Genomic DNA, 17,510 nt, shown 5'->3' on the forward strand with positions numbered 1-17,510 from the left:
GGCAACATTAAGAATCTTACAGTACCCCAGGGACAGTACTTGCATCTCTACTTCACCACATATTATTGTTGAAAATAATATTCAGCTGTTTATTTATCAAGAATTAGCAGATTAGGGAGTAGTGTTTTAGTGGATACCAAACATCTGTGATAGCAGTTTCAGAGTAATAGGCTGAAACAGACACTGTATCATCACTTTGGGGAAGAATTTAGGCAAATACAGTGGTGACTACAGTTTCTTCTTTTTCCTTTATTTTCCAGGTCAGCTTTGCTAACAGCTGTCTGGGCTCAGACCCCAGCTCTCGAATCTCACATTTTATTAAGTACTCACTTTGCCACTAGTCATTCAGTCACAGCCTTGTGTAAGGTATTAAAGAACGAGTAAGCCAAATCAACATTTCAAGGCTCTCATATGGCTTTCATATAGCTGGGCAGAGTGTGTCTTTTCACAATTGCAAACCTTTCTTCAAGTTGGATGTTAACACTTTCAGAGTAACTTTTAATGCCAAAACAACGTCCTTCCCTTTCAGTTCAAAGAAAACACAACATCTGTCATAATGTGAAATGTAGATTTACTGCAAGTGTCAAGTCAGGCACTTGGTAATGAGGTAAAAACCCTTGAGATTGTAAGTCTCTCTTCCACGCTATCCTATTACAGGGAGGGGAAAGGAAAGAACTGTTTCTTTGGCACTTAGCAGCTTTTCTGTGTCCCTTATCTGTCCTTCCCGGACATCTTCTGTAAATTAGTGGATTTTTCCTGGCAGTGTCCCTGAGAGGAAGGTGTAACAATGCTTGCTTTGTGGCAGAGGGAAACTGAGGTACAGACTAGACACAGTCCAGGCTTGCCGCGGCACTGCGCGGAGCCCCCAGCCCCGACAGGGGCGGTGACGGGTCCCCAGGGGAAGGGCAGCGCTCCCGAAACCGCGGCCGCATCCCGCAGGACACCGCGGGGCGGTGGCGGAAGCGGCTGGGAAGGGGGGAAGCAACAGGCTGGTGGCAGCTTCCCGGCCGGGGGCGGCAGCCGGAGCGGGGCCGGAGCTGTCACAGCAGCGCCGCGGGCGCGGAGCGGGCGCTGCAGCGGCCGAGGGCGGGCGAGCAGCGTGCGCCGCTGGGCCACCGAGCCGCTGGGCGCGCCGGGGAGCGGGGGCCGCCAGCCCGCGTCCCGGGGAGCGCGGGCTCGGGGAGAGGACTCGCAGATGTCTGAGTGCAGAAGCAGAAATATTTGCTCTTCGGTTATCCCCTCCTCTCCCCGCCTCGCCCTCCGCCCCGGTTCTCCTCTAGCCTTTCTCCGCCGTTCTCCCAGGAAAGCTGGAAGCAGCCGCGGGGTAACCGCGGCAGGGTAAGGAGCTGGGATTTCGGGATGCACATGTCACATCGCCGTGCAAACGACTCCCGCAGTCGCACTTTATCAGGATTTCAAACTGCATCATTTATCTCTTTGAGGAAAGCCTCTGTCGGAGAAGATTGCCCTCAATAGACCCGCCACAAAAACATTTTAGCGTTGCTCTTGTGCTTCTGTGCATCGCACTGCGCAGGGGTCCCAGTGGTCCCTTGGGAATACAAGGAGTTGTGAGAAGTTACACAACTGGCCACCAGACTAATCCACTCCCTCTACCTTCCCGCGAGTACCTCCCCCTTCTGCTCTTTTTTTCAATAGCAGCCCTTTCTCAAAATCTCAGGTTACTTTGCTAAAGAGTTCTCAGCCTTATAGTTTCTGCCCTTGTCTCTGCCTCCAGCTCCTTAAGAGCCACCCAACCCCAGCGATTGGATTGGGCAGCCCGTCTTGACACACCACTGTGCTGAGTGCTTGAGGACGTGTTTCAACAGATGGTTGGGGTTAGTGTGTGTCATCACACTCGAGTGGGGATTAGGGGAGAGAGGCAGCCTTGCTGGAGCTGTGTGGTCTTCCCCAAGTGTGAGCTGCAAGCAAAAGAAGAAATACCTAGCTCTGGGGGAGAAACGGGAAGAATCGTCTCCAGCAGCTCAGAGGGAAAAATAAAACCGCACACTTTGTTCAGGTAAAGTAAAAGGCACCTCATGCCTCTTTCTCTCCCTCTCTCTCTCTCTCTCTCTCCCTCTCTCTCCTTTTTTTTTTTTTTTTTTCTCCTTCACGGTTTTCAGAGGAATGCTAGCGCAGCACACTTGTCAAAGCCAGTTGCTGCTGCCGTATCAATGCTGCTATTGTACGGCTGACAGATAACAGCGAGCACAGCCTGATGCTTGGCTGTCTTCATAGAGCTAACACTCTTAACGCCGCTAAGGTCACGCTTTCGGAGGTGTAGATTGGAAAATCTCCCCTGGAGCGGTGTATCCCAGCCCTGCGGGAGCCTCCTCTCTGCTCCCCCCGCAGGCTCCGCGCTCCGCTCGGCGCGCACGTGTGTGCCGGAGCGGCGCGGGGGAAGCGGAGCCGGGCGCGGGTGGGTGCCGTGTCCGCGGGTGCAGACGCCTCCGTGCTCCAGCAGAGCCGTGGAAACTGCGTGGTCGGGCGGGAGAAGGGACCGCGGCAGAGTGTTTCCTAGGTTTTGAGCAGGATGCTTCAGCAGCGTGCAGCCTGTCTGGGGCTCAGCTGGGAGGCAAACCAGAATGTTTTGAAAGTGCGTTTGAGATGTCTGTAAAGTTTGAAGACTCCTTTATAGAGACCTGCCTGGGCTCCTGACAATCGGCATCGAGATGGTTTGGCTTACACATGGGCATAAAGTTAAGAGAAAATCAGGAAAGTAGGGAAAGGCAGGGTACAATGTAATGCTGCTCTTGCAGCTGCAGCAGAGCAGATGGATGTAATTCATTTGCAGATCTGTTTGTGAAAGTTTTACAAGTCATTGAAAACTAAGTAGCATCACTATAATGGATCATTAAAGACTTGCTATATTTATAGATTCTAAACTAGCAATCTGAAGTGTTAATTAGACGTAGGCAAAAATTTATGTTTAGGAAGGAAGGGGGGCAGAAATATAATTAGAAATTAGTTATGGAAGTACTCTGCTATCATTTTCATTTAATTCCGCTATTAAGTTCATTGATGTCTGGAGCGTGGGAAGCCCAGCAAATTAACTAAATCAGAAATGTTATCACTAATTACAGTATGTTAGCTTATCAGAAAAGATGTTTTCATTGTTTTATTCTAAATTATCTAGATGGAGAAATTAGAGGATGGATTATTTTGCCTTTTATTTGATTTGGAGTTGCTTGGTTTAAAATTTGCTGTATAAATATGCTGTTTTCCTGTGCAGAATAACAATATTATTTGCTTCTTTTGCACCTTAACAGTTCTTCACAGTAACTGTCACATACCTCTGGTGCTTATGAATTATTGGCCTCCTACTTGTGAAAGAAATCTAACACTGTCCTCACCACTTACAGGTGAGATATTCTATATATAATACTGTATATAATGTGTTCTGAAATAAGATCTGTTTAGTAGGCTGAGCAAGGGGACTTATAGCTGGTGCTTTGTGATTTTGGTATTCAACAGTGTAACGATGCCCATAAACCCATGTTTCATGTTGCACATATATTTTTGCCTCAAACCAACTTTTTTTGTTAACTCTTTTTCCTTGAACAGATTATTTGGCCTCTTTACAGGTTGTTCTCAGCTTGTGTATTCAAAGACACTCTTTAGTACGAATGTGTCCTCAGAAGTCATCCACAGCAATTTGAAACACAGAATTAGCTAAATCCCAAAAATCACTGTGCAACCAGACCAAGATTTATGTGAATAAATTTGACCATTTTGGTTTTTTCTTACAGTCTACACTTTCTCATTGTAAAAAGTGATGGAAACTTTTACAAGCTTAGAATGAAAAACAATACCAAAGGAAAACCTCATTATAGCTCCACGTACAAGTCTTGTATATTGGATTTCTCCTCTTTCTCCCAATGTGTCCAGTGAGAAGCTCAATACGCCAGCTTCAGCACACAGAGATTCAGACTTCAGCAAAGCTGAGGTGCAGCACTGCGAGCTGCAGAGCCTGATGCTGTCATTGCCTAGCTGAAATCTATCTCTCTTTGTGGGTATCGTTGGATCACAGATCAGATGATCTACAAGAAACCGTATTTTTTAAAGAAAGTGCGTAGCTAATTACACATGCCCAACTTGTTATTGTTTTACTAGGGAGGAAAAAAAAAAACAAACTAGTTTCTCTAGCACTGCCAGAAAATCTTGCTGAGAAACTAGGAACAGCAAATCATGTTTTTCCTTCCTTCATAATGATGGGGCTGTTTAAAAGACAATGCCCACGGGGCAGTCCAGCTTCTTGTCAAAACGTAATCTACTGTTCCAGATGGTAAACATTCAAAGACATATTTATGGTGACTTCTACATACCTTCCTTTGACATTGGCTTTTTTTTTTTCCTGAGAGCACTTGTGCTGGGTACACACATGAAGTTCCCATTAGCATCGTAGCAGCTGTAAAAGTGTTCAGAGCTCACAAAGATGTTCCTCACAGTGAGATAAAAATAATCTTAGGAAAAGATCTGAGACAGTACAAGTTCCATGATACGCTCAAGGTAAAAAATTCCAGAGGTACAAAAAAAAAAATCCATAAACTGCTGCATGAAAGCTGTAACACATTTTTGTTGCGGCTAATTCATCTTCGCTTGATATGGAATGCTGAACATACCAGGCATGTCTGTACTATCAACTCTGTTTGTGATGTGAGGCAACCTGCACAAAAGCTGGTGTGTTTCTTTCTTCCCCCAGCTAGTGAAAATTAGGTGGGATACTTATTGTCTTCATAGAGTTTTCAAAGTGTCACCATGGTTTTTTTTTTCTCTCACTGCTCTGAGCAGTTAAGTAGTGCACAAGAAAATGTTTTCCAGCTAGAATGTGTTCTGCCCTGAATTGTCTTAATTATGTGTCAGTTTATTGCTTGTCAGGGGCTTCCTCTTCTTAGCACTTTATAATTGAGGTGGGTGAGCTCATTACGTCAGAATATGCAACTTCAGTTTCTGCTTCTTGGCATGTCTCCTTGGCCTTTCATTGATTTTTGTCTCTGTTTCAGAGGAAAAAAATAATTATGATTGGTGTAATTTGCATTGAAAAAAACCCCTTGGTGAATTTCCAAAGGGCATGTAAATGCACCTTCGAAAAGTAGGCTAAATTAGACGTTGTTAGGAAAAAAAATTGCATGTAGAAATCCAGAAGTATCCTAGAGGTTGCAAGTAACAGTGTGAAAATTGTTGTAACCGCTCTTATTCCAGTCAGGAACTGATAAAAACAGTTTATTTAAAATGCTGTAATGCTGAGGACAGTGCTCCTAAATGTGCAAGCCATTATAAGGCCCACACTCAGTGGATGTTAGACAGCTAAGGAAAAAAAATATTTTAAAACATTTGCAAATTCTGTTCTGGCTAGAAACACTTCATTGCAGACTATTTTGACAGTTTGCAGGGTTTTTATCAACCTTTGTTTAACTTATATCCTGCACTGGATAATATATATGAGCAAATGTTCATGCAGGATCAGGAGTCTGAGCCTTGCATAATGTCAGGGCCCATTCTCACACTGATGAGGCAGGACACTTGTTGCAGATGTCATGGAAGTCATGGGTTCCATGATTTTCTTAGCTTTAGAAAGAGCCTTGGGGGATTTGTGTTTGAGTGGGCAGGCAGACTGATGTGATAACAATTGAGAAAGCTCCTTTCTGAGAGCCTTGAGAGCTGCAGTGTTTAACAGAGAAGGAGGGTCCCGTGACAGCTCTGCGGTGACATAGAAAGAATCCAATTAGTGGCCACTCCTGCTGTTGATACTAGATCTCTCCTAAAACATTTCCACCATTACCACCCCCATTGTAATCCCACCCACGACACTGATAATGGGATCAAGAGTGTCTTTTCAGAATTTCCTAAGGCCTCCATCACAGGTAGAGCTGCATTAAGTGGGCTACAGGTGAAGAGGAGGGGCTATATGTACATAGTGAATAATCCATTGAGTTGTGGCTGTTACCTGTAGACCTTGTCCCCGAGCAGTCACATGTGTAGAAAGCAGCAGTCAAAAGGAGTGGCAGGGGGTACAGTCCGCTGTGCTGTGCCCTAGGAGTGGCAGCAAGTCACCCTGCTTCTCCTTTTAACAAGCCTTAAGTCATCACTCTGCCTTCCCAGCTGGATCAGCAGCGTAATATTCTCTTCTGCCCACCTCGGATTTTTTTGTCTTTCACTTTCCTTGCTCCAGCCTTAATCCATCATTTCCATATGATCAGAGTGCAGTAAATCCATTGTTATTCTTACCAAGAGGGGCAACTTCAATGCTGTCATGTGCTTGGAGATGACACTGTAAAGTGGAAAGGCTCAAGGCTCTATTCAGTGTCACCTCACAACGCAGTACAGTAATTATTAAATTAATAGTCAAACCACACTCTTTTTAGCTGAATTATTTTAGCACATTTCAGTTATGTCAGTAGACTGCTTTTGAGAGCCCTTGCAAGATCTTTGTTTAGCATCTCTTGTTCATACTCAAAAGTTGTTAACTGATGAGAGTAATTCCATTTTAATTTTACATGTCTTAAGAATTTTATTTTCTGAGGAAACTAATAACTTGTTTTCTCTTATGGTTTATGTACACAGCAGATTTCGGGTCAGTGATTTTCCCAGAACTTTAGTTCCCATTTTCAGAATCTGCTGAAAAGGTTGGTGAGCCTTTGTTACTGTGTGTGCTCTATTAATCTGGAGCTCTGAACCTTCCCAGTCATAACCACCACTGGTGGTTTGGTTACACTGAAACATTTTTTTGTAATAGTTGATCTTTACACTCAAAATTTTATCAAGATTTCCTTCTTTTATAATTATTTCTTTCATAGCAAAAATTAACTTAAAAATTAAAAATCAAAATAATTAAAAATTAAAAAACTTAAAAATTAAATATGAACTTGCCTTATAGTATTTATATCTGCAATTTTGGTAGTATTATTGGAATATATACTGCAAGAGTTCTAGATGTGGTACTGTGCTATTCCAGGCTGTAGATCAGTGCTACATTATCCATAGAATACTTCATGGAGTTTCTATATAGAGGCAAAAGACTAGAAGTCAGTGACGTGGTATTCCAAAAAAAATCCTATCCTTGTTTGAATGTAATTGTAAAACTGCCTGCTGCCATTTCTCTATGATGTGACTCTAACCCATCTTAGCAAGGAGAGGAGCTGCTTGACAGCAGCTGTATTTTTGTGGTGCTTCACAGGAGGTGAACTCTGTTTGGAAAGCCCACAGAGAAGATGGGAAAGCTTTTGGCACTAGAGTTCTGGGGAACAAATGTAACAGGGAGCTGAACACAGGGGATTGTTTTTCTCAAAAGCATCTATTAAAACTGAATAGTGGTCTGTTCCAGTATTGTAATTGCAATGTGCCAAGATGTTCGTTATTCTACCATGTGCACTGTTTTGTCTGTTTTCACTTAAAAACAGAAAAATGTGTTGCCAAGCCTGTAAATGTCTGCAAAACTGCCAACTCTCCTGACTTTTATCAGTAGTCTGAAGATATTTAGCCTTCTTTGTAAAGCTTCAAGTGTAAGAGTCAAGATATAACATGAGAAGTTCAGATCTCTGGTTTCTGGTTTTTTAAACCTAATCCTCCTGGTTGCTGAGACAGCTGCCTTGCATGCAGCTCCAGAAACGTAAAGGAAACTAACAGAAATCCCAAATCTGCCTATGTAAATGCATGCAGGCTGTGTGAACAAGGTGGGTTTGTGCATGTCGTGCCTGGCAATTAAAACAACCCAACTTGTTTTCCTGAGGTTTACTGTAATCAGCTCCCCCTGAAATTTCTGATCGGTCATCTGATAACTCCCATTTTGTTAAAGAGGTTTTATTGCAACAGAGGGTGAGGTTTCTTGTCTCCTCTCAGACAGCAGAATAGCTGGCTACCTTGGAGAGACCCATCCTTGATCTTCCCATCCTCTGCCTGCCGCAGTGTGTTCCCATCTCCTTCCTTGTGCCAGGTTTGGCTCTTGGCTCGCCTCCTGGAGTGCTGAATGAACTCATCAGGGCAGTGGGAAGCTCTGTTGGCTACCTGCCTACTGAGTTGGTTCATCTCAGCAAGTGGACAGAGGGTCCACATGGAACAATAAAAGTGGTTGGAGCTGCTGGCTTGGGATGAGGAGGGGAAACATGGCCAACCCTTTAGGGGGCTGTGAGCTGTAAGATTAAGATACTCAACTACCTGGTGACACCTTCTCAACCCACACACTGGGGCACTGTGTGTGTCCACAGTAGAAGTGTGGTAACAGATGTTACCTGGCACAGACTGTGCCAGTGTCACCACGAGCATGAGGCTAAATGTGCACTTTTAATGAAAGCCTATCCCTTTTTATTTAGAGAATCACTCAGTGTCACTGAGTGTCACTCAGAATATAGAAAGTCCTCCCTTACCACTTCTGACTCTCTAAGACAACAGCTAGCATTTGGAGAGAAGCTAATAAGTGGTGTGGAGAGAAAAGAGGAAAGAAACAGAAGTGCCTGCTCTGCTGCTGCTTTAAAAAGGTGAATGAGATTCTGAGGGTGAGATCCAGCCTCCATAGCCAAGGTGCCCCTTGGGTCTTAAATACTTATACAGCAGCTACCTAAAGGCATGTTCTCTCCCTGATCAATGAAGACAGTCCCCCTGAAGACCTCCAGGTACTGCAGTTAGGAAAGCAGGATTTCCTTTTGTAAATCTTCAAAGGCACCTGCCTCTTTCCAAATGTAGGGATGAAGCTAGCTTGCTTTGCAAAGATTGCTAAGGAGCTTAACCTGGAAGAACTTGATACCATCTTGAGTTTCTTGATTAGCCCATAGATGAGCAATGCCATGGATAAACACTGTATGTGAACAGCTGTGGTATAATTCCTACACAGCTCTTTAAGGTGTCTCCTGTACTTTCCACAGAAGAATGCATGAAGCAGGTCTTTCATTTGAATGCTGGAGATATGATTCACTGGAAGAGACTAGGATACTTAGATTAAATGTAGCTTTGGTACTGACTGTAGAAATGGAACAGTGTACTCCTCCAGAGTGTCACCTGTTTTATTCATGGGTTATGCTGACAAAGAAAATGTGAATGTAAATTATATAGGTTACAGAAAAATGTTTTAAAAATCACTCAGTGTTATTACTTAAAGAATATTTCAAAGGCCTGTGGGGGAGATAAAGAATAGGGGAATCGGAGATGTTGGTGGTGGTGCCCACAAGCAATTAAATCACAATGAGGAATAATGGATGATCTTAGAAGAATATGATGTTGGACAAAGAATGGAAGAAAGAAAAGTAAAAAATTCAGGACCCATGTTTCTGGATCTACCTATGCTAAATCTTTTGAGGATTATTTCCCAGTGACTTGACTGCCTAGGGGCATGCCAGTCACAAGTTACAGAACAGTAGTGCAATAATAAACTGAACATCCTGTAAATAACCAGCACAGGATTACAGGATGCCCCTTTTAACTATCTTTTTTTTTTTCTTTTTTTCTTTTTTTTTTTTTTTTTTTTTTCCCAAGGACAGCAAAATTGCTAAGAATCATAGATTTTAGAATAATATTTGGGTTTTGGTAACTTTGTGACAATAAAGAATTCTGCATTAATCCAACCTTTGTAGAAATATTGAGCAAAGGTTCCTTTGATGTCATTGCCTGCTATTTCATTTTACCTATAACATCTTAAATCTTGAATATGTGTTTAGTAAAACACATGTGAATTTACCTTGTTATCTGTTATACATCTAGGGCCAATCTATGAACTGAGACTGTAACGCTATCTGCTCAGCCACCAGGAGATGGTAGGATTTAGGGAGACAACTACCACAATTAGACCAATAAAAATGTTCAGAAGTGAACACGAGTATCTGTCAGGAATTCTGGTAGTTTCTTTTATCTCTGTATCAATAGGAGGTTGGTATTTTTTATACCACTGTAAACTTCAGTCCATTGCCAGTATATAGGCTTACAGAGGAAGGCTTCCTGAGCTCTACTGTTCTGCAACTCAACTCCTAAGTGAAAAAGGCCACTGAAATTTGGTTTGGTTTTCCTTCTGCTTGGTACGGAGCATTCCTCTAAAGCAGAGATCCTCTGAAGTCAGGAAGAGCAAAATGAAGAGACTTAGAGGTGTGCATAGTCAGGGATCACAAGAATCATCAAAAAATTGCAGTTCAACACAGGAAGATGTGCAGCTACAGAGGAGTATTGAAAGAAGTACACCATTTTTTCAGATTTTCCCCGTCCTTTGCAGCTCACATCCCATTTTGTCTTTCAATAAATTGGTCTGCAAACATCTCCTCCCCATAAATTTTGCACAGTTTTGCACATCATCAACTTGTGAGGGGTTTGAGATGCAATATAACTGCGTCTCAAGAAACAGGTCTGTGTTACAGCTATTTGTTTTGGTCTTGGGTACCATGGATATCTATAGCACAAAGAGGACATCTATCAAATCCTCTGAAACCTTTAGAGAGGATAATAGTTGCCAACATGCAAAGTGGTCTTCAAAAGCCAGATAAAACAAGGACATGGCTAAGTGTAGCTGATGTATGTGCTGTCTTGTACAAGTGATGTTGTGCAACTGTATCTTGATATTGTGTGTTTTGAGGACCCTGTCTACTTTTTATGTAAGGATGGAGAATTTACTGCACTTTATGGTAGCTGCAGAGCATTTGCAGTGTGAGAATATAATGTGTACTTTGTGTGTTCCTCCTTTTATGTGCTGTGTAAGAATCCTTAGTTGTTGTTAAGAAATCCAGAGGGTTATTGGACAGAATCATTTGCTGAGGAGCTTGAATCTGTGTTGAGGGAGTTCTGTAAGGATATTCATATGCCTATCACATTGCTTTTGGGTGCTGGTTCAAGGCTGCTTTGAATAAAGCTGTTTTCTACATAGAGTTTAATGAGGTCATCAATATGGGCATCAGACTCGAGTTCAGATGAGTGATGCTGCTGCTGTGACCTGTCTGCTTCACCCCTCTGATGGAGATTAATCATGCACACACCTTGGGAGCCTCTGGGCAACATGCAATGCAGAACAAATTTTCATTTCCCACAAGAATATTTGTCTTTCAGTCACATACCATTGAGATAACAACAGTAATTCAGCCATTCTGCATTTGCTGCAGTATCAGGGCTCAGTTCTGAAGCCTGAACAGTGATACTGGTGCTACCATGACAGTGGAAGAGGGACACAGGCATGTGGAGTACCAGAGTGTTGAATCTGGTGGCTATTTGAACTATTCACTGGTTTGTTTTGGTCTCTAGTCACCAGTGACTGCCAGAGTTGCTATGTTTCCCTGCCTACAGTAGAAGAATATGCGGGGCTTTTCAGTTCAGCATTGATCTCAGTAATGCATGTATTTATGAGTCTGGGTTTTTGAAGTCATACCCAACTGTCAAACAACTCATCTCTAAAAAAAGTGTTGCAGTTATTTCAGATGAGAGCCTAACACAGAGAGGTAGAGCAGGTTTCCTACAGTGCCTCACCTGTCTCTTCCAGACACCTTGCTGAGTCACATCTGGTATGAAATGAAGAGTCCATGTCTCAGTCCTTATCTTCAAAGCTCTGTGTGGGCCACTCTAATTGTTTGAAGAAGCTTTTTGCCCGACTTCATCATGAATTGCCAACATATACAATTAATAGGAACAGTGATAGTGAACAATGAGGGATGAAAATTGAGGTGGGCAAGAAAGTGCCATGCTGACACTATAGAGAGACATCACATATTAGACTGAGACACTAGGGTACTTCTGAAATAGGTGAATCATGACTGACAGACATCCCAAAGGAAGGCAGACCAGATTTGGTGAGTGGAGAATGAAAAGAAAATATATTCTTTTTCTCTCTCAGTAGCATTTCTTTGTGCTTGTTGCACATATCTGTTGATCCATTCACATATCAGTCTGCTCAAAGGTATGCTTATCTGTTCTTCCAGGAGAAATCCTGAGTGTGGCATTTACCATGTATTATATTCTATTTCCCAGTAACCGTAGTTGCTGTTATGGACATGAGGAGGGAGAGTGTCAAAGCAAAGCTATTTTGTTTTCTAAGCAGTTTAGAAATTACATACCTGCAGACATTAATTTCCATCTCTTTTGTAGTGCTTCAAGAAAATTCTTTCTTCCTTAGAAGCTTCATGTAAAAAAAAAAAATTCTACCTTGATTAAGCCACGTATGCCTTGGTAACTGTTCAGCTTGGAGTACATGTACATGGAAGTACATGGGGTGGATGATTACCTTGCATACCACCGTTTATATAATTTGCTAAGGCTAAAGGTATTTTTTTCTCTTTTCTCTTATGCATCCTTCATACTTTTCCCTGTTTTGTGTACAGTACACAAATTGTTTTCCATTTACACTTTTATCTTTTGACAAAAGATGCTTTAAGATCTTGTCTTCAATGCTGTCAGGAAACTGCTTTAAATCTAAGTGTGGAGTGATGTGGAATAGTTTTAATGACGACCAAAAGAATGTGAATTTCATCTTTCTCATGGGAAATTTTGTTCTGTTCCATCCTGTGCCCTGCTTAAATACATTGGCCTTTTTTACCTTTTCCTTGATGAAGGTTAAGTGGGAAATATCTTGGCTGCAGCCTTTCCAGCTTAACCAGAAAGACCTTCCACAGTTCATGTTTACTTTCCCTGCTATGGCCATTCATCTTTCCTGAATCAAAATTGTTACATTAGAGGAAAAGTAATAGCTTGTGGCATTGATGATGAAGTGTCAAGCCTTCTTCTTTCATGTCTTCAGCTCTATTTTGCTAGTGGTGATTTTGTCAGTTCTCATGCTAGAGATTAACAAATCTTGGGAAAAAATCTGTTCGGTTAATGGTTCCCTTCCAAGCATCTTCTTTATTGTCATTAAGAACAAATGAACAGAGTTGCTGCATTTGCAATTTATTGAGTGCATTGCTTCTGCAAAAATCTAGAAATATTGCTATTTTTTCCATTTCTGTCTGGGCATCTTTTGTGCCTACTGCCACACACAGAGTGGGACTGAATGCTTTTGGCTAGATAGGGGGTCTCAGTCCTTGGTGTGCTCACTCCAAAATACTTTTTCAATCATCCTGTGAAAAAGTTTCAGAGACAGCAGAAACTGTGTCCTCAAGACATCACTGCTTTTACTGGAAAGGCAGTCATGTTCTTCAGGTACCACACTCTTGAGAGAAGAGCTTGGTCGGAAGCTCTCTCCTGCCCTCAGTCTCAGTAGTAACCATTGTAGAATTTTGAATTTTGGGATGTCTCCATCTGTTATGCCACATCAAATTGTGTTCCATGGAGCTTTGTTATGAGACACACAGTGATGTGCAGTGATAGTGATAGGTACTGTGTAGTGCAGGGAAAGAACCAGCCAATGTCCACAATAAAATTTCATTTTGGTTCAGTTCTCAATGTATGTTTCGCCCTCACAAAGCACATTTGTATGATTAGCACTGTTTTCATCCATAAATATTCCAAATGGGGATGCTCAAGTCATTATCCCTCTGTCAAGAATAAGGAAACTCAACCTTTCTTTTGAAGACACTCTCAACCAAGTTCTTCACAAATAATATTAAACATTTCACATACTCACAGAATGAATGCTGGAAGATTCCAGTTGGGAAAGGACCTTGGGAGGTCTCAGGTAGTTCTAAAACTAGGCTATGAGATCAGGTCCTGTTGCTCAGGACTTTATCCAAGTTGCATCTTGAAAATCCCCAGAAGATATTAAGTGCACAGTGTCTTGGGCAACTTGTTCTGCTATTTGGCTTAGTTTCCAGGGAGAAGCTTGCTTTGATTTATATCCAGTCTGACTTTCTTTTGTTTCAGCTTATGCCCCTTATCTCTTGTATTCCTGCCATGCACTGCTGACTCCTGACAGAGCCTGGCTCTTTCTGTTTATAACCTAATTCATGCACTGGGCAGCTGCTCTGAATCCCTGCCATGTCCAGCTAATCTCCAGGGGGAACAACCCCAGGTTCTCACCGCAGGGCAAATGCTCCATCCCTAAAACATCTTGATAGCCCTCCACTGATCTTGCTCCAGTTCATCATAGCTGGTTTTGTACTGCAGGCCAAAAAATTGAGCATAGGTGCCATTTAATGAGCTCTGAGCAAAGGGACTTTATGTCTGTCCTTGCTGAATTCTGTTAGGATCCTGATGGCCCATTGTTCCAGCCCACCAAGGTCCTTCTGTCAGTCCTGTCTTGAGGATATCCACTGCTACCTCCAATTCAGTGTCATTCTCTAACTTAATAACTGTTGCTTGTCTTGCTTGAAACACTTGCCCTCAACTTGTTGTTTTCATTATTATCTTACTTTGAATTAAATTTTGTACTCGATTTTCATCCTGACTTCATCAACTGGATATTTATAAAAAGCAGTATACTAAAGCAATTCATTCCAGATTATAGCTTGCTTATGATACATGCAGTTGTTCTTAGCTCATCTTTAAATAGATCTTCCAGTCACGGTGAACTGCAGGAGAAATATTTCTCCAAAATACATTCATATGAGAAGATGCTCTTCCTGGTTTTGGCCAAGTCTGTCACATAAAATCTTCTTCAAAGAGTATCTCAAATTCAGTGGTTTGCTGTGCAGTCCAACTGAACAGTATTAAGGACTATTACTTAAAATATATAAACTAAAACTATACAAGATTTTTACTTTAAGTTTTATTTTCAGTATGGATTTTTTATTGCCTTCTACAGAAGTTTGGGAAGACTTTGAATGAACTTTTTGAGTCCTAAAATAGATTCATTTCAAACAACAGCATCCCACAGTCTGGAACCCTTATTACCATTGACATTAGTGCTGTTATTTCCCCTGAATATCTTGCTGCTTTACAGCAATGCTGCCTTTCCTCATCTTCATGTGGCTGAAACTTCTTCCCATCATTTATTGCCAATTCTCCATAGTGGTGCTTCTTTTATGTCTCTGTAACTTTAGAACTGACAATTATAACAATCTAATTTTAGTTCAATATGCATATATCCTATTGATGCATGTATTCTCCTTATGAAGTTATTTTAAAATTCTGTTTGTAGCCAGATAAAGAGTTAACCAATAGAGCTGAAATTTATCAACGTAAAATATACAAAGTTCAAAGCCACCCTAGTTTAGGGAATATTTGGTGTTAATTTTATCCTGATCTCCACCTGAGTTTGTTCATACCTGCCCCCTTAAAAAGCCTCCCACTCTCTGAGCTTAGCTACTTTGTGAATAGCACAGATCATCCAACTCATTCAATGTCAGGCATTTAATTAGGACCACTACTAACCTCTGGTAGTATTCTAGGAAACACAATTTCAATTTCTCCTGCTTTAGGTATAAGAAAAAATATCTGAACCACTTTTTTATTAAGAACTTTGTTTGGCATGTAAGAGAAGATCAACTGTTGACTCATCCATTATGCAAGTGATGTGACCACCTACACCATTCATCCAATTCTTGAATATCTACGATGGCATGTTTTCTGAAGCTCAGTCCACATCTGAGCCATCTTTGTCAGAGTTTCACAGTGTGAGGAAAGTGAAAGGAAATTCCATGGCTCTGTATAGAGTTGTGGTAAAGGGAGAATACTTATTTATGAAACTTTTTTATAAGGTTTAGCATTAAAAAAGACTCAAAAATAACCTAAACTTGAGCAACATTTACTTCTTAAAACCTGGCTACTGTCCTGGTCTTTTTGACCTTTTTGTTGAATTGAATTGCTAGCGGGTATGGTCTTACTCAGTTTTTATCCACTATCCATTCCTTTGTTATTGGTCATAGGTAACCCTAATGTAATAGCAGTCATCACCACAAATCTGTAAATGTCTCTGAAACTCACAGCTTGCCTAGAGTGGCATTTATTGACTTTTTGCACCAGTGAAAACTCGCTTGTACAGATGTATTTGAAACTGGCTCAGCATTCCTCAAATAAATGTGACAGCAAAGCCCCGCAGGCATGTGGTAAAGGTACTCCTGTAGAAGGGACACACATGACCACTCTCATCTGAAGGACGTTTCTGATTTCTTTAGCAGTGTTCTTTGCACCACAAGATCTTTGACCACACAAGGGTTGAGCTCCTCCTGTAACTTCCTGAGGAGAATAAGAGAATAAGTTGTCTATTCCTGAGCGGGATAATTTAGACATACAAGTTCTGACAAGGCAAAAGTGTCCTCCTCTTCACCAGCTTGTTAGGTCTACTGTTTGCTCAGCAAGGTGATGGGTCTGAAATACTGTCTTAGACTCCTCACTTGTAGCTTGGAGCCTCAACACAGATCTTTATTCTGCACTGATCCTTGATCTCTGTTGCCTCAGGGAGATTTCAGAATCGGTCCTCCCAGCTCTTGCTCCTGTAATCTCCTGGAAATTAGAAGTCCCATTGCAAACTAAGATGAATGTGCTCTGTGGAATCTCCTCAACTACTCTGCATCTTGATGCACATTGAAGTATTTTAAAATGGTAGTTTATATGCCAAGCTATGAACAAGAAGCATTGGGGAGCTCTCCCATCAGGATAGACCTCCTATTCTGCTGACTCTGTTAGAGGGTTAGTAAACTTGTCCAGAGATAGGAATATAGAAAATGGAAGAGTTGGAAGGACTAATTTATTCATTTAATAGCATATAAATTTCCAAAATTATGCATCAGGGATTTGAGTTTAACTGGTGAATTGATATTGTGTTATCCTATATACTGTGATATTAAGGGGAAAAATGCTGATATCAATTTTCTGGCTGTAGACTTCAGGAAAAGATAACAATATACAATAGAAAAGCTGGATGAAAGAAAGTAGACATGAATTTTTAAGATCTAAAATAGCTTTTATAGCTATGAGTTTTCACAGTCCTTCATATTGCTGGAGAAACTCAAAAGATACATAGATGCTAAAAAAAAACCATACTCCTTGGAAGAGGAGACAATGTGGCTGAAGCTTGACTCTAATCTAATTTAGATTTTGTGAGTAGGATGTGGAAAAAATGGCCTTAGTAAGAACTAGTTTCACCATCATGTTTTAATAAGGAAAGTGAATGTTTTTTTCTGTGTGCACATGCGTAGGAGGCACAACAACAGAAGTAAATCCTTGTATCTCTAGTGTTAGAATTTTTAATGTAGCTTTCACTCTTTTGGACATACTTTGCTTCAGGAATTTCCCATTTTTAAGTTCATTGTAAGGACATAAAAATAAAGAAATTGCACAGACATAAGAGAGGCAGTGCAAGCTATATTTCCCCGGCTAATCCATGAGTTTTTTGCCTCCGTCTTTAATCCAGGTCTGTCAATATAGCAACATAAAATTTCAACAAAAGAGTATTTTTTCCCTGAAGAGCAAAATTTGCTAGCACTCTTTATTATGTAATGTATTGAGAATGCAAAATGTCTGGTTACACTGATAAGTTACCTTTTTGACTTATAAAAATATATCCCCACTGATTACCAAAGCAGTGTTGCTTAAGGCTCATGGTATAATAGATACAAATTAATCCCATAATTCTTTTAATCTCAGTAAATATATTGCAAATGTTTAGTGTCTATTGTGGCAACATAAAGCAGAAGTCCTAATTAGCCTAAACAAAACAAATCATAGGAGAGTTTTAAAGTGTG

General features: G+C 41.2%; 1 protein-coding gene across 8 annotated transcripts in view; it reads left to right on the forward strand.

Annotated features, from left to right (window-relative positions):
- Nucleotides 1-17,510, forward strand: part of SULF1 (sulfatase 1) — a 193,823-nt gene that overhangs the window by 60,389 nt on the left and 115,924 nt on the right. For 2 of the 8 annotated variants that reach the window (XM_038129786.1, XM_038129789.1), the window contains exons 1-2: nucleotides 1,393-2,017; nucleotides 3,267-3,359. The exons of 1 other annotated variant lie outside the window; for it this stretch is intronic. The gene's annotated coding sequence lies outside the window, so the exon portion shown is untranslated. Of the gene's footprint in view, nucleotides 1-1,392; nucleotides 2,018-3,266; nucleotides 3,360-6,561; nucleotides 6,624-17,510 lie in introns of those variants that run through there. 5 more of the 8 variants (XM_038129788.1, XM_038129787.1, XM_038129790.1 and 2 more) reach the window with 5 other exon arrangements.

This window comes from Motacilla alba, chromosome 2 (assembly GCF_015832195.1).
Source record: "Motacilla alba alba isolate MOTALB_02 chromosome 2, Motacilla_alba_V1.0_pri, whole genome shotgun sequence".
Classification (NCBI taxonomy): domain Eukaryota; kingdom Metazoa; phylum Chordata; class Aves; order Passeriformes; family Motacillidae; genus Motacilla; species Motacilla alba.